At 41.7% G+C, this 14,613-nt stretch overlaps 1 protein-coding gene and 1 long non-coding RNA gene across 2 annotated transcripts in view; both read left to right on the top strand.

The window, feature by feature from the left end:
* The window catches only part of LOC132210689 (uncharacterized), a 90,945-nt gene extending 89,224 nt beyond the window's left edge, over positions 1 to 1,721 (top strand). Inside the window, exon 3 of the long non-coding RNA XR_009446849.1 lies at positions 796 to 1,721. This is a non-coding gene — a long non-coding RNA (uncharacterized LOC132210689). The remainder of the gene's footprint in view (positions 1 to 795) is intronic.
* Positions 1,722 to 6,389: 4,668 nt separating this feature from the next.
* usp47 (ubiquitin specific peptidase 47) overlaps positions 6,390 to 14,613 on the top strand; it is a 196,946-nt gene continuing 188,722 nt past the window's right edge. Inside the window, exon 1 of the mRNA XM_059652083.1 lies at positions 6,390 to 6,413. The gene's annotated coding sequence lies outside the window, so the exon portion shown is untranslated. The remainder of the gene's footprint in view (positions 6,414 to 14,613) is intronic.

The raw sequence follows: 14,613 nt of genomic DNA on the forward strand, positions 1-14,613 counted from the left end.
GGGGGGGGTGAGCTTCCCCAGGCGGTAGTTCTCGGTAGGCAAAAGGCAGAGAGTTTAATGTGGGGAGAGAGGCTGACGACCCGACTCTAACACTGTCTCCCGCCGCCTCTAATCTCTCCGGCTGTTTAACTGGCTCCATCTGCGGGTTGAATGGACCATTTACTCGGGGTAGCAGAGCCCACTCCACACACACATCCATTTGAACACAGTGCTGTGAATGACGGTCTGGGTGATGGGTGTGGGGATGAGATTGCTCGGGAGCTGTAAACAGGGCATGAATCGCTTGAGCATTGAGCAACACTGAGGAAGGTCTCCTCTCTGAACATCTTTAAATTTGTGCCTATTATGTGGCCGGTTTTAATACTTTCCGTTACGACTCTATAAGTTAAAATCCACTCCGTGTTGGTGTTAACCATGTCATGTCATTGCAGAAGCCCAGTGTATCCAGAGCTCATCCTTCGAGCCTACAGTTTATTCTTCACACCATATTTGACTCTGTTAAAAAGTCAGTTTAATACATTTAGGATCAGTTCGCCCTCCTAGTGAAGTGACAACAATGCTCATCAGCATTTTACATATTCCAACAACCATGTTGTCCTTCCTTTGAATTCACTGCAGCAAAATATCCTTTACATTAGTCCGGATATTCAGTATAATCTGAAATAAACAAATGCAGATGGTGGTCTAAAACCTTCATCAGAAGAATCACTGGACTTGAAATGTTTGCTCTGCTTTCTTCCCACAGTTGATGCCAAGTGAGCTGAGTTTCACCAGCAATTTCTGTTTTTGTTCCAGATCTTCAGTGCTGCGTTTATAAAGATTCCAGCCTCTACCGCTACTGTGCACTGCAGTCTCCATCTAAACCAACAAGTGAAGATTTAATAAGTATGAACTATTGGACAGAGAACTGGAGAAGGGACAAGAATATGGCAAAAATATAATCAGATTATCAACACATATTTATATATCACTTTGATGAAACATCCCAAGATGCTTCACAGGAACATTAAATAAAATCCTGATTTTGAGACCTCTTGGTCAGCTGACTAATAGCTTGGTCAAAAAGGAAGGCTTTTAAGAAATGTTTAAAGGAGACAAAACCGAAACGTCAGCTTTCCTGCTCCTCTGATGCTGCTTGGCCTGCTGTGTTCATCCAGCTCCACATTTTGTTATGTCTAGAGAATGGAGAGGGTCAAGGGGTTAAGTTCCATAATTTAAGATCAAAGCAATTGAAGATATGGCAACCAAGGGCAGAACAATTGTGATTGGGAATGCACAAGAGGAACACCAAGGTCTCAGAAAATTGTGGGTTGGACAGGATCATAGGGATAGGCAGGGATGAAGCCATGGAGGGATTTGTAAACAAGGTTGAGGGGTGGACTTGTTGAGAGTCAGGACATGGGCAGCAAAGTTGTGATTGACCTCAAGTTTTAAAGAGAGTCAAAAAGACCAAAAACTACTATAGGTCAGGGTAACTGACAATACAACTGCTGCAAAACAAATTGCTGTGATTCACTAAACACACATCAGGCAAATACTTCATGATCCTACATAATAAATGGAGGATTATAAATCCATTAGCTTCCTTTAACAGTGGATTCTCTCGAGAGATGGTGTATTAAGAAAATACGTACGGACTTGCATTTCTATAGTAAAAGCAAAATACACTGGATGTTGGTAATTTGAAATAAAAACTGAAAGTGCTGAAGAAACTTATTATGTCTGGCAGCATCTGTGGAAAGAGAAAAAAACAAAATATTTCAAGTCCAAAATAACTTCTTCAGAACTAATATCTAATATCGAAAGAATTCTAAAGAAGTATTAAATCAAGCTTGAAACAGTAACTTGTTCCTCTTCAAAGTTGCTGCCAGATGTTTTAATTTCTTCCACTAATTTTTGTTTCTATTGAATTTTTGTGGTACCTATCACAACTTCAAGCCCCCAAATGATTTATAGGAAGTCCCTGATTTACAAGCATACAACTTACGAATGCTTGTACTTGGAATTATATTTTAATTTAAGTACAGATGACATGAATACAGTGAAAATTGTTCAATATTGACATTCCCTTTACCATCTTAGGTACAAAGCTACCTAGATACAAAATATTCGGTACAAAGCAGAAAAACAAAGAAGCAAAGTTAAAGGTTAAACATTACAGTCCTTTTTAGTATTAAGTGGAAATGCAAAGAAATAAAGTTAAAAGTTCAATAGTCTTTCTAAAGTGCTTAGCCATGCTTGAACTTACAAGGGTTCAATCTCCTCCGATTTGGTCCCCTCTCCAAGAGACCTCAGACTGCCTGCCTGCCGCCACCACTGCCACAAATGTCGGGGGAACGTCCCTTGCTGCCACCACAGATGCCAGGAGAACCTCCCTCACTTCCACCACAGATGCGAGGAGGATCTCCCTTGCTGCCTCCACAGATGCCAGGAGGACCTCCCTTGCTGCCATCACAGATGCCAGGAGGACCTTCCTCACTACCACCACAGATACCAGGAGGACCTCCTTCACTGCCACTGCAGATGCCAGGAGGACCTTTCTCACTGCCATTTTGGGCTCGCTCTTCCGACATTGGGCTTGATCTCCAATGTCAAAGTCCTGATCCAGGCCCCCAGCTGCTGCCACGCTCTGGACCCAACAAAGCCTCGATGCTGTTGCCACTTCTGCCTGCACAACCGAGCTCTCATTTAATTACATCTTGGCAAAGAAGCTGTGGCAGTCACATCCAGTCGTCAGCAAATTAGTCCGAGGCTCTACGATTGGGGATCCTGATGAATACAGAAAGTAAGCCCCATACAAACTACCACCATCTTGGTGCTATCATGAAAGAGTGAACTCAATTCCATACAGCAGTGTTTTAACATTAATTTTGAAGATCTGACATGCAAACATTTCTTCAGACTTATGAACAGTTATTATGGTCTGACTTACACACAAATTGACTTGCAAGTATAGTCAGGAAGGGACCTGTTTGCTACCTGGGGACTGCCTGTACAGTCAATAATGTATTTGGACGTGTTGTCACTGTGATAGTGTAGGAACTGTGGCAGCAAATTCACTCACAGCCTTGAATACTTAAAGACCTAGCATTGGCAGCCCTCTGTGATAAAGAATTCCATGGATTCACAACCATCTGAGGGAAGAAATTCCTCCTCATCTCTGCCTTAAATGGGTGACTCCTTTCTCTGAGATCATGCTTTTTGGTCCCTATCCCAGAAAGGGATAAAAACCTTTCCCTATATTCCCTGTTTAGCTCCCTAAGAATCTTACATGTTTCAATAAAATCACCTCTCATTCTTCTAAACTCCAATAACGACAGGCTCAACCTACTCAACTTCTCCTCATAAGACAGTCTCTTCATATCTGGTACCAGCCTGGTGAACCTTCTCTGCCAATATATTCTTCCTTAGATACGTGGACCATAACTGCTCACAGTATTCCAGCTATAATTGACTAGTGCCTTGTACAACTTCCTAAATTCTATATGCTAGTCCTTTTCAAATAAAGGCTAACAATCCATTTGTCTTCCCTATTTTCAGCTGAACTTGCATGCTATCTTTTTGTAATTTATGCACACGGACTCTTAAATCCCTCTGTCCTGGAGCTTTCTGTTGTCTTTCTCCAATTAAATAATATTCAGCACCTCTCTTCTTCTTGCCAAAGTGCACAACCTCACATTTTTCAGCATTATATTGCATCTGCTAAATTTTTGCCCAGTCACTAAACCTGCAATATCTCCCTATCAACACTTTGTGTCATCCTCACCTCTTGCCTTCCCATCTATTTTCATGTCATTCACAATCTTGGCTACAGTACATTTACTTTTCTCATCCAAATCATTTTTATATATTGTGAATAATTGTGGACCCAGCACTAGTCATTATGGCACTTCACTAGTTGCAGGTTGCCATCCTAAAAGTGTCCCCTTATCTCAACTCTCTGGTTTCTAATAGTTACCCGATCCTCTATTCATACAGATATACACCATGGGTTCTTATTAAATAGCCTAATGTATGGTACCACATCAAACACCTTGTAGAAATCCAGATACATTACATCCACTGATTCCCCTTTATCCAGTTTATTACTTCCTCAAAGAATTCTAGTAAATTTGTCATGCATAATTTCCCATTCATGAAGCTATGTTGGATCTGCTTGATTACAGTATGTATTTCGAAATGTACTGATAGCACATCCTTTATAATAAATTCTAACATTTTCTCAATAACATTTGTTAATCTAACTGGCCTACATGTAGCTATTAACCTTGAATTTGTTGGGTTAGCTGAAATAAAATGACATATGAAATGAAAACAGATGAAAGAGATAATGGGAACTGCAGATGCTGGAGAATACGAGATAACAAAGTGTGGAGCTGGATGAACTCAGCAGGCCAAGCAGCATCTTAGGAGCACAAAAGCTAACATTTCAGGCCTAGACCCTTCATCAGAAAAGGGGGATGGAGAGAGGGGGAGGCGGACCGAAGATGGATAGAGGAGAAGATAGGTGGAGAGGAGAGTATGGGTGGGGAGGTAGGGAGGGGATAGGTCAGTCCGCGGAGGATGGACAGGTCAAAAGGGCGGGATGAGGTTAGAAGGTAGGAAATGGAGGCGCAACTTGAGGTGGGAGGAGGGGAAAGGTGAGAGGAAGAACAGGTTAGGCAGGCGGGGACGAGCTGGGCTGGTTTTGGGATGCAGTGGGGGAAGGGGATATTTTGAAGCTGGTGAAATCCACATTGATACCATTGGGCTGCAGGGTTCCCAAGCAGAATATGAGTTGCTGTTCCTGCAACCTACGGGTGGCAACATTATGGCACTGCAGGAGGCCCAGGATGGACATGTCATCTAAGGAATGGGAGGGGGAGTTGAAATGGTTTGCGACTGGGAGGTGCAGTTGTTTATTGCGAACCAAGCGGAGGTGTTCTGCAAAGCGGTCCCCAAGCCTTCTTGATTGGAATGCTAATCAATTTGATGGTGTTCTAATGATTAGAAAAGTCACTGGTTGTAATGTTTCTGAAACAATGCGTGTGTTTAATTAGTGTTTAAACTCAGCTGTAATGGACTAAACTGTCACAGTAACTCTGAAACAAAAACTGAGGAAGGGTCACCAGACACAATACATTAACTCTCTTTTTTTCCTTCACGTATGCTGCCAGACCTGCTGGGCTTTTCCAGCAAATTTGGTTTTGTTCCAGTAACTCTGAAAGTCTGGAGTCCTGTTTTAAAATAGAAATAGTGAATCAGATGTGATAGTGCGACTATTATCAACCAAAAAGCGAGGGCTTGATCAGAAGAGATAGTAGGAACTGCCGATGCTGGAGAATCTGAGATAACAAGGTGTAGAATTGATGAACACAGCAGGCCAGGCAGCATCAGAGGAGTAAGAAGGCTGACATTTGATCATAAGATAGGAGTACTGCAACAAGTAACTCACCTCCTGATTCCACAAAGCTTGTTCACCATCTACAAAGCACAAGTCAGGAGTGTGGTGGAATACTTGCCACCTGCCTGGATGAGTGCAGCCCCAAACAACACTCAAGAAGCTTGACACCATCCAGGACAAAGCAGCCCACTTGATTGATACATCCACAAGTATCCACTCCCTCCACCACTGATACTCAGCAGCAGCAGTGTGTACTACCTACAAGATGCTCTGCAGAAATTCACCAAAGATCCTCAGACAGCACCTCCCAAATCCACGACCACTTGCGTCAAGAAAGACAAGGGCAGCAGATATATGGGAACGCCACCACCTCCAGTTCCACGCCAAGTCACTCAGCATCCTGACTTGGAGACATACCACCATTCCTTCACTGTTGCTGCTTCAAAATCCTGAAATTCCCTCCCTAATGGCATTGTGGGTCAACCCACAGCAGGAGGACTGCAGCGATTCAAGAAGACAGCTCACCACCGCCTTCTCAAGGGCAACGAGGGCTGGGGAAGAAACGCTGGCCCAGCTAGCAATGTCCACATCCCACAAATGAATAGAAAAACAATTGTGCTGTGTAAATATTAAACAGCAGATTAAATGGCATAAAGATGGCAACACCAGAGCAAGCTAAGGCTGAGTCTGAAGCTAGTTAAAATTAAGAGGTGAGCCTCTTCCAGAGAAAAAACAAATAAGTCCTAATTAATAATGGATCAAACTGATAGTAGAAAACATGGCACATTTGGACACATTTGTGATTTTTGCCAGTGGTCACACTGATCAAATTGCTGCAGACTGGACAGTGCCAAAGTTTGATCACATAGTCTTGCTTATATGGAAGAAAGTTCAACCAAAGCCTGCCAGATAGCAATGGTTAGCTAGTTCGGGACAGAGTCACCTGAGTAACGACTGGAGGTTCAGACAGAGCAGATCCTCAGGCAAGTCCACAGAAACCGGTTCACTGGTGCTTGTAAGCATTGTGCAGGTAAGTTTGTGATGAATGACTATTTTTCCAGTGTTTTGTAGTGTGCTTTGCTTTAATAAAGAACATTGGGAATATTCCGTTGTTAGGACTGCAGGGTTATTGATTTACAGGATAAACCCAACTGACCTTGGAAAATGGGGACAGAAGCCTGCCTGCATATATAGTTACACTTCTTTAGTCTCTTTCCGTTTTGAATAAATGTATTACATTGGAAGTTTACCAATCCTCTGGAACTTTTCCATAACCTAAGAATTCCTGGAAGATTACTACCAAGACATCCACTACCTCTGTAGCTACTACTTTTGATATCCTAGGATGTATTCCGTCAGGTGCAGGGGATTATTGGGGATTTAGCCTTATTAGTTTTCCTTGCACATTTTCTCTAGTAACAGTTATTGCATTTATTTTGCCTTCCTTTTTTGCCCCTTGAATGTATAGTATTTTTGGAATGACAGTCATGTCTTCTACAATAAAACCTGAATCTGTTCTTGTAGTTTTTCTAAGCTGTTAAACAGGGATCCAGGATTGTATTGGCCTTGCAACAATGTAAAACATCTTCTGTTGGGGTGAGAGTGGTTCAATGGGAGGAGAAGAAGGCTCCACAGTAAGCTGTAGGCATTCTGTTCCTTTTCTTTACAAACCAGTCTCTTTAGAAAGTAAAATCAAAAACAGGTTGTGACTGAAATCTCAAAATTCTTGAATTTGAATTTTAAAGACTGCAGGCCGACTGGTTACAGATGTTTGGCTTTGGCTCTGTCCTGCAGTGCCATCTGCTGTCGCTCCTGGCTTGTCCAGTTTTCATTAGATAGAGGAGAATTTGAACATGCAGACAGACAGACAGACACACACACAACACGCACACACACGCACACACACATACACACACACATACACACACGCGCGCGCGCACACACGCGCACACACGCACACACACACACATACACACACATACACACACACATACACACACACACACACATACACACACACACGCATGCACACACACAAGCACGCGCGCGCACACACACGCACACAAACACATACACACACACGCACACACACACACATACATACACACACATGCGCACACACACAAGTGCGCGCGCGCGCACACACACACACACACGCACAGACACACACGCACAGACACCAGAGTGAGACTGGATATTTTTCCATTTTCCCTCCTTTACTCAAAATTCACCAATCACCAGTCTCCACCAGCTCCAAAGATTTTCACTTTTGGATGTATTTTGTTTATGTCAACAACAAGTACACTGGAAAAATACTTCTTTGGCTGTAAAGTGCTTTGGGATGATCTGAGAGAATGCAGGCAATTGTAGAAATTAAAGTTTGGTTTTTTTAAATTTTAGAATCCTGCTGTTCATTTACAAATCCTTAGTTTCTCCGAATATGAAAATTTTACAGTAAAGAAGGAGACCATTCACCCTATTATGCCTGTTCCAGATCTTTGGAAGAGCTATCCAATTAATCCCAGTCCTCTGTTTCTCCTCTGCAAATTTCACTTCCTTCAAGTAATTGTCCAATTTTCTTTTGAATAATATGACTGAATTTATTTCTAACTCTTAACTTCTAACTGTTTCTGATTTACAGCATCCGCAGTTCTTTCAGTTTTCAAACAATTCATCAGTCTGTCTCACACCATGCTGACAAGCAACTGATAATTATTGGAGACTTTCTATTGTGCATTTCTTATGTCTCTCTTCCCCTTCCCGTCCAAACATCTCCATCCCCTGCCCCACCTCTCAATTATATAATCACCCAGAACAGGCAAAAAAGCAAAAAGACCCAGACCCAAGCATGAAAAGCAAACAATTTCTCACAAATTCTCTCAAGAAATCAAAACAAAATCCTGGAGATCACATTGTCTAAGCATTACCTATCAATTCAACTAAGTTTGCCAGAGTAGATCTCTCCGCTAGTCAGGAATTGGATGAAGTCCTTCTTGAAGCTGTAGAGAGAGTCAGCATCAGCTTCCATCCTATTCCAAACATTCATTATTCCTTGAGAAATGTTGAACTGCTCAACATCCAATGTATTTGTGCTTTTGCACCCTCACCCTACCCCTATTGCAGCTGTTTGCACATTTGTAGGCCTGCCTATCTGAATATAGCAATAGGCATAAGTGTATCAAAATAACAATCTCGACAGTCTAGAAAAAGAAGATAGCAGCATACACATATAGGAATGCCATTACCTGCAAGTCCGTCTCCAAGCTGCACACAATCCTGATTTGGTGCCATTCCTTCACTGCCACCAAGCAAACATCCTGGGGCTTGCTCATATGCAGCAAATATCTGACTCATTGTTTTATTCCCCAAAATACCCTAGATTTGGAGAAGACTCCATTAGACTGGAAAATAGCAATTGTAAACTAAGATAATAAAGTGTGAAGCTGGATGAACACAGCAGGCCAAGCAGCATCTCAGGAGTACTAAAGCTGACGTTTCAGGCCTAGAAATGTCAGCTTTTGTGCTCCTGAGATGCTGCTTGGCCTGCTGTGTTCATCCAGCTTCACACTTTATTATCTTGGATTCTCCAGCATCTGCAGTTCCCATTATCTCTGAAGCAATTGTAAACTCTTTTATTTAAAAGGAGAGGGAGACATAAAGCAGGAAACAACAGGCCAGTTAGTTTTAATCCGTAATTCGGGCAATGTTAGAAGCTATTTTTAAAGATATTATAACAGGGTACTGAGAAAAATTCAAGGTGAGCAGGCAGAGTCAACATGGTTTCGTGAAAGGATTTAACCAATTTATTGTAGTTCTTTGAGGAAATAACTTGCGTTGTGGATAGAGGGGAACCAATAGATTTACCATCTTTGGGTTTCCAGAAACCATTTGATTAGGTGCTACTTAAGAGGGTCTTGCAGAAAATAAAAATTAATTGCATATAAGGTAACATATTGGCATGGATAGAAGATTGACCTGCTAACAGGAAACAGAGAGTTTCCAGTTGATAAGATGTAATAAGTAGTGTGCCACAGGGATTTACAATTTATATAAATGACTTTGTAGAGAATAACTAAAGAATGCTTAGTAAATTTGTTGATGACCCAAATATGAATAGGCAAGTAAGTCATGAGGAGTACATGGGAGGCTATAAGGGGATATAGCTAGATTGAGTGAGGTGGCAAAGGTCTGGCACAAAGTATAATGTGGGATAAGATGGAATTGTCCATTTCTGCAAGAAGAATAAAAAGGAAGTATATTATTTAAGTAGAGAAGGATTGCACAGCTCTGAGATGTAGAGAGATCTGGGTATCCTATTGTATGAATTGCAAAAGGTTAGACAGGGTACAGCCAATAATTAGGAAGGTTAACAGATTTTTTATTTAATACAAGAGAAATTGAATAAGAGGGTGGTTATACTCAGTCATAAAGGGCATTGATGAGAGCTCGTCTGTGTAGTATTGGTCAACTTACATAAGCAAAGATTTAAATGAATTTTGGAAACAGTTGAGAGAAGGTTTATTAGAATCATAACTTGAAATGGAATTGACTTATGAGAAAAGGTTGGAAAGTCTAGCTCTGTATCTGTTGGAGTTTAGAGCAGTAAGAGGCAACTTAACAGAAGCATTCAAGAGTCTGAGGATGCTTGACAGAGTATCATGGAAAGGACTTTCCCTCTTGGTTTGTCATAATTTAGAACTAAGGGTCATTGTTTAAAAATAAGTGGTTGCTTGTTCAAGACCAAGAAAAGGAGTTTTTTTAACAGTTTCATGAGTCTTTAGAAGACCTTACCTCAAACGCCAGTGGAAGGAGAGTCTTTGCATATTCTCAAGGTAGAGGTAGATGGATTTCTGATAAGCAAGTGATAAGGATTATCGTGGGTAGGTGGGATCATGGACTAATCTAATCTTATTCAATGATCTTATTCATTACAGGAACAGGTATGAGGGGCTGAGTTGTCTACGCTTGGTCCTATTTCATATGGTCGCCTCCAATAATTAACAGTTTCTGGACATCATAATGTGAGACAGACTGAATTACCTGTTTATTTTCTATGTTCCCAAAATAGGGATTAGATGGTATAGTGTATCACTTTCCTATGATCACAGTGATTGCATGAATGGAATACCCAGGGCACCATGAACAATTTGTAATATTGCCTTTCATACAGATATCTAGACAAACCTGTTAGATTAATAACCTTAACTCACCATATGGTGGTGCCAGGACCTTAGAAATTAATGCAATAAAAGCCCATCGGAAGTACTACTCTGCACCAACTACAACAGTTGAAGTGGTGGCTCACAAATACCTTCTCAGGGTGATGTATGTTGATCTGGTCAGTAAGATCCACATGTTGTGAATAAATTACAAAATGATAATACGAGCATTTCTGGAGCACAAGGCACGCTGCCTTGTTTCTCTTGGTATAGAAGTGGCATGTTCAAAATACCCTGTCTCTTAGTAAGAGAAAAATGGGAGGCCGTAATTTGTCAGAATTACAACAAGACAGAAAGCGGAGAAGAAAATATCTGTGAGAAAGACGGCCTTTCCTCAGCTGGGGTCAGAGTGCATTCAACTGGGTAAGCCAGCCTGTTGATCCTGATTATAGTAAATGGGATTAATAGCTACATGCTAACAGCTAGATTGTCTCATCAGCGATGTCGGATCACATGGATTGGGACCAACCCTACCATTCCTCAATGCAGAGTGTAAATAATTCATAAATATTCATCAATTATACTATTATAGTGTCCAGCCCTCAACTGTTCCAAGGCTCCCAGCGCCTGCTTGTGATATTAATACATTGACTGGCCTACTGTCCTCCTACAGTCCAGTATTTCCTCAGCATTGCCCATCCAAAGTGCCTCACTTTCTCAGTACAGAGGAACAAAGGAACAGGAGAAGGCCATTCAGCCCCTTCGACCTGTTCCACCATTCAATAAGATCATGGCAGATTTGTGGCCTAACTCCATATACCTATATTTAGCCCATGATCCATATACCTTTACTTAATAAAAAATTGTCAATCTCAGATTTAAAATGTACAACTGATAAAATGTGCAGCCCTTCTTCAGAATTGCATCTCACAGCTTAATCTTCTGCTATTACTGACAGATTTGAAAGCGCAGTACTCAGTTGGTATTACCTATCTGACAGAGCAGTGGTCACCCAGTACGGGCCTCAGACAGGTACAGATCTCCCTCAGTATTGACTGAATGTCAGGTTTGATCATGTGCTCAAATCTCTACAGTAGGGATTTGAAAGGATCAGAATAGCCAGGCAAGTTCCCTCCCCCACACAACTCATCCAAATCCTCAACCTGTTTCAAACAATCTTTTGGCCAACATTTTTTCAACGCTTTCACTCACTCTGTCTGCAGCTGCTCTCTGTGAGTGCCAGGACCTGGGGCAGTGGGAGAGTTAACATGTCAGGACAAGCTGAAGGAGGCAGCTGGATTTAGTTTAAATCATTTAAAGACTCAATCCTCCAAAGCCACTGCACATGCAAGAAAATCTTACCATGAAGCAAAGCAACTACAAACTTAAATATTAGCCATGTTTTTTCACCTTTTGACAGCAATTATAAAACACGAGAACATAAGCACAAGAAGAGGTATTTTAATCCATTGAGACTATTCCACACCACAAAGAGATCCTGGCTGTTTTGTGACATAACAAAATATATTAATCTTTCCCAATAGTCTACCACTCTGACTTAAAATTAATAATGAATCCAACTTCAAATGCTATTTGCACAGGAATGCCAAATTTCAATGTAAACATGTCAAAGTGTTTCCTACTTTAATTCCTGAAAGTTCATTCCAAATCTTTAGACTCCGTTGCCTAATCTGACGCAGCAGAGACAGTTTCAATTTATTGATCAATGCCCATTAATAACTTGAATATCTTGATCAAAATAATGCTTAAATGTATAAGCACAAGTCTAGTTTTGCATAATATATCTATATGCCATGAGCTTGCAAGACAATTGTCTGTTTGTCATATATCTTTACTGAACTGCTTATAAAATTGATGCCTGCCATAAGTATCTCATGGTAAAGGTCACATGACTAAGGTTAGTCAGGGGAATGTTAATACAGTATTGAATTTGTATCCCAGACATTCCCCTTTTCACACAAAGAAATTTGCATGCATTATTGTTTACATTGTGAGTTACCCAAGTTACCAACAATGCACACAATTTTTCTCTCACTTTAGCAGATTGATACTCTCATTAATGTCTGCACATGCATGACACACATTACTTTTTAAATCATGCTGGTCTCTTAATGCTATGTGTGTATGTTGTCTTTGGCTGTTCATCTGAGTGATGTTTCTTCTCTGGGGATTGTTGTTCCAATGTCACTTGTTGTGGCAATACATATTGTTGCTGGGATATTGTGGAACTCTGGACTTGGCGGTTAATCGGTAGTAAGTGCAAATGGCCACTTGCAGTGATGGAACAGCCGCTCCAGTTGTGCATGTGCAACTGTGCTTTTGCGATGGCATATGTGGATGACTGGTAAACAGTGATGCGCCAGAATCTTCTGCTGATATCTCGCCAGCATGGGTCTGTAGCTGTTTGTTGTGCCTCCTTCTAGTCAAACACTTACGTATAAAATGATTTGTTTCCATGCAGTAAGAATACTGCTTCTCCAATGTTGGACTTGCCTCCTTTTCCTTTGATGAAGGCCTTTACAATATTTACGTCCTACCTTTTGTTCATGATATTACTGCCCTAGCAGCCTGGAATGATAATGCACATCTTGGGCTGTCCTGCCATGAATATGTTCCAGTTGCTGATTTACAGCCACGTCACTTCTGCACATCAATTGCTTTCTTGGGAGTTAGTTTCTCCTCTCTCAATAGACATGCCATTACTGTAGGATCTCCTACGCCTAACACTATGCTGTATCTAATTAGATTCTTTAGTCATGCAATCACAGGATTCTGTCAGTGCAGCTACATATTGATCAATGGATGGTTTTTTGACTTGGAAACTAATATTCATCAGTTAGATTCACTTGGAATTCAGAGTGTGCTTTTCAAAACTTCCGGCGGTTCAGAACTTTTTTGTGTTCTTTGGAGCAATTTAGGATGGAATAGATTCAAAAACAGTCTGTTCTCAAAAGTGATAAAAGTATAGATGTCTGGCTTGTTAATTAAATCTGTTGCAATCTTGAAATTTAGCCATTGTGCATGGAAAAACTGCCAACTCTGTTTCATATCACTTTTCATTTAGGCCACACCAGGAAAAGAAAGTTTGCAGCCTTTGGGTCTAACCTAGTGCTTTCAGCTACATCTTGCTTCTTGTTTTTCTTTCCCTGTAGCTTTCAGCAACTCTAAATATTCCTATGTTCTTCTTTTAGTAGCTGTGCTTCTACATAGTTCTTCAACAGTTAATCACAGTTCCATTCTGACCTCCTGTTACAAACTTATAGATCAATAGACCACCTTGGATAGTGAATGTAATTTACTGTCTTTAAGATAGATACTTGCAATGCATATCTCCTGGTAGAGGTTACATGGCTATGGAAAGCCAGGTAATACTATAGCATAATAATAAAATGTGAGGCTGGATGAACACAGCAGGCCAAGCAGCATCTCAGGAGCACAAAAGCTGACGTTTCGGGCCTAGACCCTTCATCAGAGAGGGGGATGGGGGGAGGGAACTGGAATAAATAGGGAGAGAGGGGGAGGCGGACCGAAGATGGAGAGTAAAGAAGATAGGTGGAGAGAGTGTAGGTGGGGAGGTAGGGAGGGGATAGGTCAGTCCAGGGAAGACGGACAGGTCAAGGAGGTGGGATGAGGTTAGTAGGTAGCGGGGGGTGCGGCTTGGGGTGGGAGGAAGGGATGGGTGAAAGGAAGAACCGGTTAGGGAGGCAGAGACAGGTTGGACTGGTTTTGGGATGCAGTGGGTGGGGGGGAAGAGCTGGGCTGGTTGTGTGGTGCAGTGGGGGGAGGGGACGAACTGGGCTGGTTGAGGGATGCAGTAGGGGAAGGGGAGATTTTGAAACTGGTGAAGTCCACATTGATACCATATGGCTGCAGGGTTCCCAGGCGGAATATGAGTTGCTGTTCCTGCAACCTTCGGGTGGCATCATTGTGGCAGTGCAGGAGGCCCATGATGGACATGTCATCAAGAGAATGGGAGGGGGAGTGGAAATGGTTTCCCCTACTGCATCCCTCAACCAGCCCAGCTCTTCCCCCCCACCCACTGCATCCCAA

Source organism: Stegostoma tigrinum, chromosome 17 (assembly GCF_030684315.1).
Source record: "Stegostoma tigrinum isolate sSteTig4 chromosome 17, sSteTig4.hap1, whole genome shotgun sequence".
NCBI classification, from domain to species: Eukaryota; Metazoa; Chordata; class Chondrichthyes; order Orectolobiformes; family Stegostomatidae; genus Stegostoma; species Stegostoma tigrinum.